The sequence below is a fragment of the Rhineura floridana genome, chromosome 1 (genome assembly GCF_030035675.1).
Source record: "Rhineura floridana isolate rRhiFlo1 chromosome 1, rRhiFlo1.hap2, whole genome shotgun sequence".
In the NCBI taxonomy this organism is placed as follows: domain Eukaryota; kingdom Metazoa; phylum Chordata; class Lepidosauria; order Squamata; family Rhineuridae; genus Rhineura; species Rhineura floridana.
In genome coordinates, this window is record NC_084480.1 from 149,301,244 (window position 1) to 149,310,627 (window position 9,384).

Here is a 9,384-nt window from a genome sequence, read left to right on the forward strand (position 1 = left end):
CTACTTTAATTGTGCAATCTAAATTTACTGGCATGTAACTGAATCCCAGTTGAAACTAACAATAGTCTGGAAGCACCCGTCATGTGCTAAGGGTTGCAATCTAAGAGAAATTGCTACTCATCCCCAGAGGAGACCTCTGGTTTTTCCATGTGAGTCATTGTACTGTGCATGCCCCTCTGAGAGCATTTAATTCCTCTGTAGGGACAATGATTTAACTGTCCAATTGCACCTAATGCAGAGACTTGACAGAATTATCCACCCCACTCTCCACCCACCTCTAGACTAGCAAGAGGTGGCAAGGCCAGAGTGGTACATGCAGATATGCAACGGTCAGCCTCTTCTGTGCATGGCTAGCTTGGCTGGGGTCACAGGAGGCCTCACACTATTTAATTAGTTTTTCCTGACAGTACTATGTGAGACTGATAAACACTGGTGGATGCCCCATAGCAGTCTGCTTGTTTAAACCATTTAATGGATCTCTGCTTGAAAAAGGTTCCTCTTTGTCCTCCACCACTGGTGTGCTGTGCTCTGTCCTGGTTAACCATATGTCTGCATGAGGTGCCTCTTCAAATGATGGCCAAAAAAGCTTAATATTACACATCTCTGCAATGCTGAGAGAAAGTGCTGTCTGTGCTCATACATCACTGAGAATATGCCTCTGACTGGGAATCCCGTTTCTCAAAACTGGAGAGTCCTTTAAAAGTTTATATACTCATCTGGAGTACTATACTAGAGCTACCTATAGTGCTGGGTGCTGCTTGTGGTAGAAGCTGGGGTGTGAAGGACCGGGATGGAAATTACTCTTTGTCCTATTTTTTTCTAAACCCTATGGGAATGGGAATAGGGGAGTTAAAGAAAACTATTTTTAAAAAATCAGAGTGAAGAGCAGAGTCCTGTTTCTATTGCATCATAAGGATTTTGTTCCTGAGCTTTTTCTCAAGGAAGTTGAGTTTTCTTTTCTTTTTTGATTTTACTAGAACCTTACCATCTAACGTTGGCACTGTCGAAATTATGGATTTGCTTACCACAATGCTGTTTTCCCCCCCTCAACATTCCCCCCCCTGGTGTGCAACATTTATTATGGTGTAAGCTTTCGTGGACTACAGTCCACTTCATCAAATGCATGACATGTCCTGAACAGTACAAGTCTCTACATGTATCTACTCAGAAGTAAGCCCTATTGAGGTAATTGTCCATAGGATCGCAGCTGGGCAGAACAATCCTAATGAGAGGAATAGGTGATGTGGATTCATTGCTGCATCTGCAGCCCTGCTGGCCATGATTGGGAGTCTTGGTTCTTTTATAGTAGAAGTTACTGTTTTGCTGTTCCACCTCCTCATTTAATCATTTAATTTAATAAATGAGATGCAATGATGACAGATTCATTCACGGAGGAACCATACGATGAAGAACCAGAAATTTTAGAATGTGAGGTGGAAGCCGCTCTTAAAATACTTGGAAGAAACAAATCACCAGGAATATTTGCCTTACAATAGAGTTGCTACAAATTGCTGAGACTAAAGATGAAGGAGGTGTGAAAATTGGAGGGAGAAATATCAATAATTTAAGATATGTAGATGATACCATACTCTTAGCAGTAACCAGTAATGATTTGAAACGAATGCTGATGAAAGTTAAAGAGGAAAGCTCAAAAGCAGGACTACAGCAGAACGTCAAGAAGACTAAAGTAATGACAACAGAAGATTTATGTATAACTTTACAGTTGACAACGAGGACGTTGAACTTGTCAGGGATTATCAATATCTTGTCACAGTCATTAACCAAAATGGAGACAGTACTGTGGTCAAGAAATCAGGAGGAGGCTAGGACTGGGGAGGGCAGCTATGAGAACTAGGAAAGGTCCTCAAATGCAAAGATGTATCACTGAACACTAAAGTCAGGATAATTCAGACAATAGTATTCCCGATTTCTATGTATGGATGCAAAAGTTGGACAGTGAAAAAAGTGGGTAAGAGAAAAATCAACTCATTTGAAATGTGGTGTTGGAGGAGAGCTTTGCACATACCATGGACCGTGAAAAAGACAAATAATTGGGTGTTAGAACAAATTAAACCAGGACTGTCACTAGAAGCTAAAATGATGAAACTGAGGTTATCATACTTTGGACACATAATGTGAAGACATGATTCACTAGAAAAGACAATAATGCTGGGGAAAACAGAAGGGAGTAGAAAAAGAGGAAGGCCAAAAAAGATGGATTGATTCCATAAAGGAAGCCACAGACCTGCATTTACAAGATCTGAACAGGGTGGCTCATGACAGATGCTGTTGGAGGTCACTGATTCATAGGGTCGCCATAAGCTTTTAATGTATATGAGGTTATTTATTGTTTATATTTATGTTCTATTGTTCTTGTGATGTTATTGTATTTTATCCTATGCTGTACACCGCCCTGAGAGCCTTCAGGCTGTGGGCGGTATATAAATTGAACAAAATAAAATAAATAAATAAATAAAATAAGTCATAATCAACTTGAAGGCACATAACACACGCACAAACACAGTTGTTTTGCTGTGCCACCTTCAGGCAAGCACGGCTGAGGGGCTTGACGAGTAGGCACCAGCAGATCCAAAGCATCTGGCATTGAGAACCTGTATGATTTAGTAGTTACAGCATTGGTCTAGGACAGTGGTTCTCAAACTTTTTTGTTTCGCGGCGCACTGTAAACATATAAAAAATTTCTGGCGCACTTTGTGTACAAGATTAAAAATATATTAATATGTTTTAAACTATGAATAGAAATAAACTATAGAAAACTATTACTTACCCTATACAAATGGGTTTCTTCTCATTTTTAAAATATACTTTCATAATATGTGGGGCACACCTAGTCACCTCTTAGGGCGCACCAGTGTGCCTGGATGCACCATTTGAGAATCACTGGTCTAGGACCTGGAAGATCAGGGTTTGAATCCCCGCTTGGCCATGAAGCTCACTGCCTCTCAGCCTAAGTTATCTCATAAGATTGATGTGGGGATTAAATGAGGAGGGGGTGAACCACGTTTGTAATCCACCTTGAGCTCCTTGGAGGAAAGGCGGGATATAAATAAATAAATAAACGGACACCTCACCTGGTTATTGCTGGTGAGAGAAACACGGCAATAGCTTCTCACTTGCCAAGCCAAAGCTCAGAGCTTCTGGCACTGGAAAGTACCCCTCCCTCATAACATTCCTCTGTATAAGTAGAGGCACCTGTGCACCATTCTAAGTCATCAGTGGGGGTGGGGTAGGAGTAGGAAAGCAGCCCATTAGCAAGGAAATAATTTGTCATCTTGTCCATACATCATAACAAAAACCAAATACACACAGCATAATTAAATGCAAATCCATTAGAAAACAAATCCATTGAATTATTAAGTTATTAAAAGTCAGGTACATTTAGAGCAGTGTATCATGTGAATGTTCATGCCTTGGTTGTTCTGCTACCAATACAAAAGAGGCCATCTTTCACATGAGCAGCCTATCTTTATTTGCCAATTAAAAACTTGGAACTTTTTGCAGGTTAGATCAGGAGTCATAAGAAACTGAGAAAGAGCCCTAAGTCTGGCCTCTTTATGGATAAGGCAGTCAGACTGATAATGAAAAAAATATCTACAACCCAGAGTTCCATCAAATTCAATGCCCCTGAGTATACAGAATGATTTTGTATTGGCCACCAGGAATAACTAAAGGCATTTGCTGAAATCTCAAGGAATAAACGCACTCCTTTTGACAAAACATTGATTCTAAAGCACAAAGTAATGCTGTGCGTAAATCAAGTTAAAGAAGGATTCTATCATATCAAACAACTAATCTAAATTAAACACATTGTCTCAATATATTTTTATATTGTTTTGAGTTTTTCTTTCACATTTGTCTTGTCTCTTCCTTTGGGTTTCATTTCTGTTTTTATGCTGCTCCTCCTTGCTTCCAGTTTAGCATCTCAATTGCCAGATTACTTAGAACTTTCTAAAGCAAAATCCATCCATCCATTTTCAAACATGCTGCCAAATGCCCCTGCCAGCCTCTCTTATGCTATTACAGTGAATGACAAAAAAAAGTTTCAAATATTCCAGAATTTAATTCAAGTAAGGTGTGTGCAGACCAGTAGATTTTGAATCACATTTCAGCCTTACCACATTTTGATCTCGCCTGCTTTGGGAGTAAGCCACAGTGTAAGATAAGGTGAAGTAGCCATCTCAGGTGGCAGATTTCAGATGTCTTTAAAAGCATAAAAGTAGAAGACTGACACAACTGATCTATAGGGCACAATATACTAAGGCAACCTCATGCGCGAGACCCACACTGAAACTGAAAAACAACATGCCCTTGCACAATTCTCTTTCGCTGAAGCACGCACAGGATAACTCCTGGTGGACTGTCCTCCATATTAAATGGTGTGTTTTGTAGGGGTGTTATTTGGATTTTCTACCTGAGGCACAAACATGTCCTGGGTAGACCCTGTGTTCTGGACTGTAGAATTTCAGGGTATTCTCGCACTAGCTAGAAGGGATTTGGAGATGGGGAGAAACCTTTCCTTGTGAATGATGCACATAAGGAAATATAAATGTGTTAGAGCAGGGATTCCAAAACTGTCGTCTGTGGACCACCAGTGGTCTGTGAGCTTCATTCAGGTGGTCCATGGCATGTTCACATTAAATATTCATATTGATTTTAACTGTATTTTTATTACTTCTATGGAATTCAAATTGTAATACAATAAAATACAACATAAAAAATAAAAGAAGCAATAGAAATTCAATTAAAACTTATGCAGCATCCAGCATTGCAATTACAGAAAAATCATTAAATGGTCTATCAAGAACATCTGCCATTTTCAAGCAGTCTGGGGGAAGAAAAGTCTGGAAACCACTGGGCTAGAGCAATGATGTCCTCAGCTGGTGATTAAAGCAATTTTCGAGGCAAGAGGAAACAAATGCCTTGAGAAATTTTTGTGAGACTTTTCAGGGACCATGTTGCGCTGAGGGAGATGGCGTAAAGGTCAGGGCACAAAAAGATGATTATGTGACATGAGGAATAAAAAAATTAGGATGTTGTATACAGAAGTGAGCAGTTCAGAAAAAGCAGAGTCAGAAAAATCCTGTACAAATATGAATTAATGAGAAAATCTAGAACAGAAATGAGGAAAGAGGAAGTGCCTCTGTTTATAAATATTCAGTGCAGGGAGAAGGGGAATCAAGAACATAGTTGCTGTCCGTTACCAACCTCTCTGTGTTTATCTGAAAGTCCAAATAAGTTTTTGTGCGTACTTCATTACATGCATTGGCTCTGTACCCATGATCAGGGACCCTGGTTTTTGCAAAGTTCCCCAACTGCACCGAGAGAGCCTTCAGATGAATGCATCAAGGCTGGAAGGGGAGAAAGCAAACACAATCCCAGGACCACCACCTTCCATTTGTTCACTGAATGGGAAAAAAGAACTAAGAGTTGCAAACAGATGAAATGTTTACAAAGAAAAACTAGACAAAAAGATAGAACAGTTTTAAAGAAAAAGGTTAAAATTACACACACACCCCAAAAAAAGCAAAAGGTTAGAGACCTCATTGACAAACTAATGCTAACACCAGTTCTGGGTGACTTTTGTGTCGCCATGAGCTAGCTATCTAGAGAGAAGGTGATGTGTGGCTGTCATCTTCTTCTATCAGCAAAAGGGAGAATGAGCAAGGCAGGGATGGGGTAAATGTGTCAGATTATCAAGTCACTCAACCAAAAATATCTTGCAATTGTTGATGTATTAAAGGAAAGGTTTATAAAACAGTGAAGTTGTGTCCTTACCTCTCTCTCCGTCTCTACTTCTCTTCTGTCTTTTCCCTTTTCATGAGTTCCAGCTGTTAACTCATCTAATAGCAGCAACAGTTGAGGGAAGGGAGGGAGGAACCCGCCTTCTTATTTCAAACTACTGAAAAAGTCAGTAAAGTTCAGAAAGCCAGTTAGCATTTGTAGTTTCTTCTTCCCCTCCCTCCCTCCCACAGATAAGCAGCAAAAATCAGATGGTTTTGGGTTAGACCTCAGAGACCTTCAACAGAGGACATTTTGGGCACTTTTTGGAATCTAGTTGCTTTCGACTTTAGTTAGATACCCTAGAGCTGAGAGCAATGAAACAAGATGGCTTGAATGCAGATGGCGAAAAACTCCCAACAAACACTGGTACATGTTCACATTTGAGCCGATTCAGTGGCAGTGAAGACACCAAGGAAAACTCACTCCTCTGCCTCTATTGCATCCACAGCTTACCATCCAGCTGAACTGTTTAGAGTGCCTAAGAGCTTATTACATACTGGTCCTAGGGAGATTGTAGTTGTCTAAAGCCCACTGTGACATTCTGCTAAGCATGTTGAGGATTTAAAAAAATGCTTCCATCTGTCAGGATTTGGACTCCGTTGTTGGTGCTTTTGATCCTGGTGAGGTGTCTGCAGCGCTTTCTTATCCAATGTCATTTGATGAATTTCAGTTGCTGTGGCCTGGGGACATGGACAAGGTACTTGGTGGACTATGTGCAAGCACTCGTCTTGGAGCCTTGCCCCTCATGGCTGATAAAGTCTGGCAGAGAGGGAATAGCTGGATGGTCCAAGGAGGTAATTAATGGTTCTCTTCAAGAAAGAATAGCCCCAGGCAGAGTAAGACTTGGAGGATGGTGACAGGGCCTTTTCATTCGTGACTCCACATCTATGGAATGCAAGGTCCACTTGGCACCTTCATTGACTTTTTTGGCACCACGTAAATACTTTGCACAGTCTTTTGATCAACTAAGATGATACTGTTTGTTATTTGTCTGCTGCTAAAGCTTCCAGTGACTGTTAGGGGGCTTGGGTTTTTTTTGCTGTTTTTGCTTGTTTTTATGGTATAATGTATTTGTGTTTTTAACAGTGTTGCAGGTTGCTTGGAGACCTTCATGTAACAAGCAACTATCATTATTAGTGTTATTATTAATAGAAAACTCCAGGCAGAAGTTGTAATGAATCTCTCTAATGAATTTCCAGTTTCCCATTTAAATTGCATCGTATGTTAGTTTTTCTCTCTGTCTCCCTTTATGCTTCTTGGAATTCAGACTGACCAGAAGCCATTGTGAAAGAATTAAATAATTTATTTCTTCACACATCAACACAAAAATCCAAGAAAGCCCTACCTACAGATTTTATTCAAACAGAGGGCTGGCAGCTATGAGGGGGTGGGCCTTGATTAATTTCTTTGGTCTTGAAACTGTGTACCAGGGACCCCTTACGTTGCAAGACTTCTTAGTAGTTCCTCAATGAGATCAACTGTGACACACACTTTCCAGAAAAATAGGTTGTCTTCCAGAGAAGCAACCATGTCCGTTGTAGCAAAGTCAGCAAAAAGTCTTGTGGTACCTTAAAGGCTAACAAATTTATTGTGGCAATAATTTAGTGGACCAGATAACCCACTCTAACTGATGCATAAAGTGCTCTCAGCAGATACACATAAAAGGATAAAGAAAACAGTTGTAAAAAGTGAGGCAAAAACACCATGAAATTAAGAACTACGATATGTATGTGTCATTTCTACAATGGAAAGCTTAAATGTACACAAGAGAATAAGAGAGTGACCAATAAACAATAGTGGCCACACACTGGGTGATATTAAATGCTAGTCCTGCTCAGAGTGGACCCATTGAGTTACTAGACATGACTAAGGGGTCATTAGCTTCAATTGGTCTACTCTGAGTAGGACTTAGTTGAGTACAGCCCATAGTTTATTAATCAGGATAGTGTGTGTGTGCTTGTTACATGCGTTCAATTAGCATATAGCATAGTCAGAAAGATAGTATTATCATCTATGACTATGGCTGTGAAAGATCACTCAGTCCTTTTTTTGTATACTGTTGGGCTTTGTATACAAGCGCCACAGATTTGTTTAAATGTCAAGGCCTTTGGGTCTGACTGTTTACAATCTCCACGTACTGTGTGCATGCCCACGTCTGTATGTGAAGATGGCCATTAAAAGGTGGTCCTGCCAGATTATCAAACTACCGCCTCAGAGCTTCAAATATCTCAGTTTTAATTCAGAAGTCACACATGTGGGCAGTCTCTTCCCCTTGTACCCTCTTCCTTCCTCACATAGGCATGATAAGCCATTTCACATCAAAAAAGTGTCTTGGAAGCAATGGTCCTCTGAGATTTTTCCTTTAACAGCAGCAACCCCAGGCCATAGCCATCCACAAGTCTGTTTTTATGATGTTTTAAAGTGTTTTTAGTGCTTCTGTTTGCCACCCTGGGCTCCTGCTGGGAGGAAGGGCCGGCTATAAATCAAATAATAAATACATAAAATAAGTAAGTGGGGAGGGAGAAGTGGGCACTCCCCTGATGAACCATAATATCCAGTTCCCCCCTTTCATCCCTCTTTTAAAAGCAAGTTTTTAGTATTTATAGAACCTGAGATACAAGGCAAAATGTACCTGCATGGTTCTTCCCTCTTTTTTTGGTGCAAAAGTAGCCTACTCTCTTTTCAGTGTTTTACTCCCCGTCCCCTGGAAAAATCCCCAGACATATCCCATCTCTCACAGCTAATCTCATTTAAAGGGGTGCAGGGTTCCCCTTTCTATCTTTTCTCCAACTCTGCTTTCTTGTGAACTTCCCGCCACAAAAAAAATCTGTGCCTTTTCCACTCTACATCAAGCTCTCCAGCAGCACAACCAGAGGACTGAAAGTTTTAAAACTAGTCTATCTACAGACAAAGAGCCAAATAAGACACAACATTTAAAAATATATAGCAGAAATGCACCCTCCCAATCACAATCAAGTAGCAAGGCAGGGGTGGAACACTTTCTTCCCTGGCACCCTCCCCCATTGGAAGTATAGCTCAAGACACCAGTGGGAACTTTCCTCCCAATGCAAACATCAGCTTTGTATCCAACTTTAGGGCGCCTCCAGAGGGTCTTTTACTGTGCATTCAAGATGATTTGCACTGTTTACAGCATCGGGATAGTCATACACACTCCCACGTACAAGTCAATTTGGACTCTTCAGAACATTCTGGATGGTCACATGGCATCTGCAGCAATCCATGCAAGATTCGTACCTTCTTGCTTAAATTCTGTAACTTTTTAAACCAGAAAGGATGTTTAAGACATATATTATTAATAAAAACAAATAAAATTGTTAATTGATACCTGTGTGCCACTTTGTGAAGATTTTTTATTTAAAAAGCAGATTATAGATTTATTAAATGAACAATAATAAAATACAATGCAGCGAATGGGTCTTGATTGCCCATTCAGCACCAACCCACATTATGTGGCATTATCTGGTATGGCTCACAGCGCAATGAAATTGTTCAAGATGTCGACATAAACAAATGTACCTCATGATGCTGAATTTCAGTGATTTCTCTTCTTTGGAGGAATAA

The 9,384-nt window shown here is 40.2% G+C and overlaps 1 protein-coding gene across 2 annotated transcripts in view; it reads right to left on the reverse strand.

Annotated features, from left to right (window-relative positions):
• CD4 (CD4 molecule) overlaps positions 1–5,858 on the reverse strand; it is a 64,451-nt gene extending 58,593 nt beyond the window's left edge. Inside the window, exon 1 of one of the 2 annotated variants that reach the window (XM_061625196.1) lies at positions 5,797–5,858. The gene's annotated coding sequence lies outside the window, so the exon portion shown is untranslated. Of the gene's footprint in view, positions 1–3,092; positions 3,160–5,796 lie in introns of those variants that run through there. The other variant, XM_061625288.1, reaches the window with a different exon arrangement.
• Positions 5,859–9,384: the final 3,526 nt, after the last annotated feature.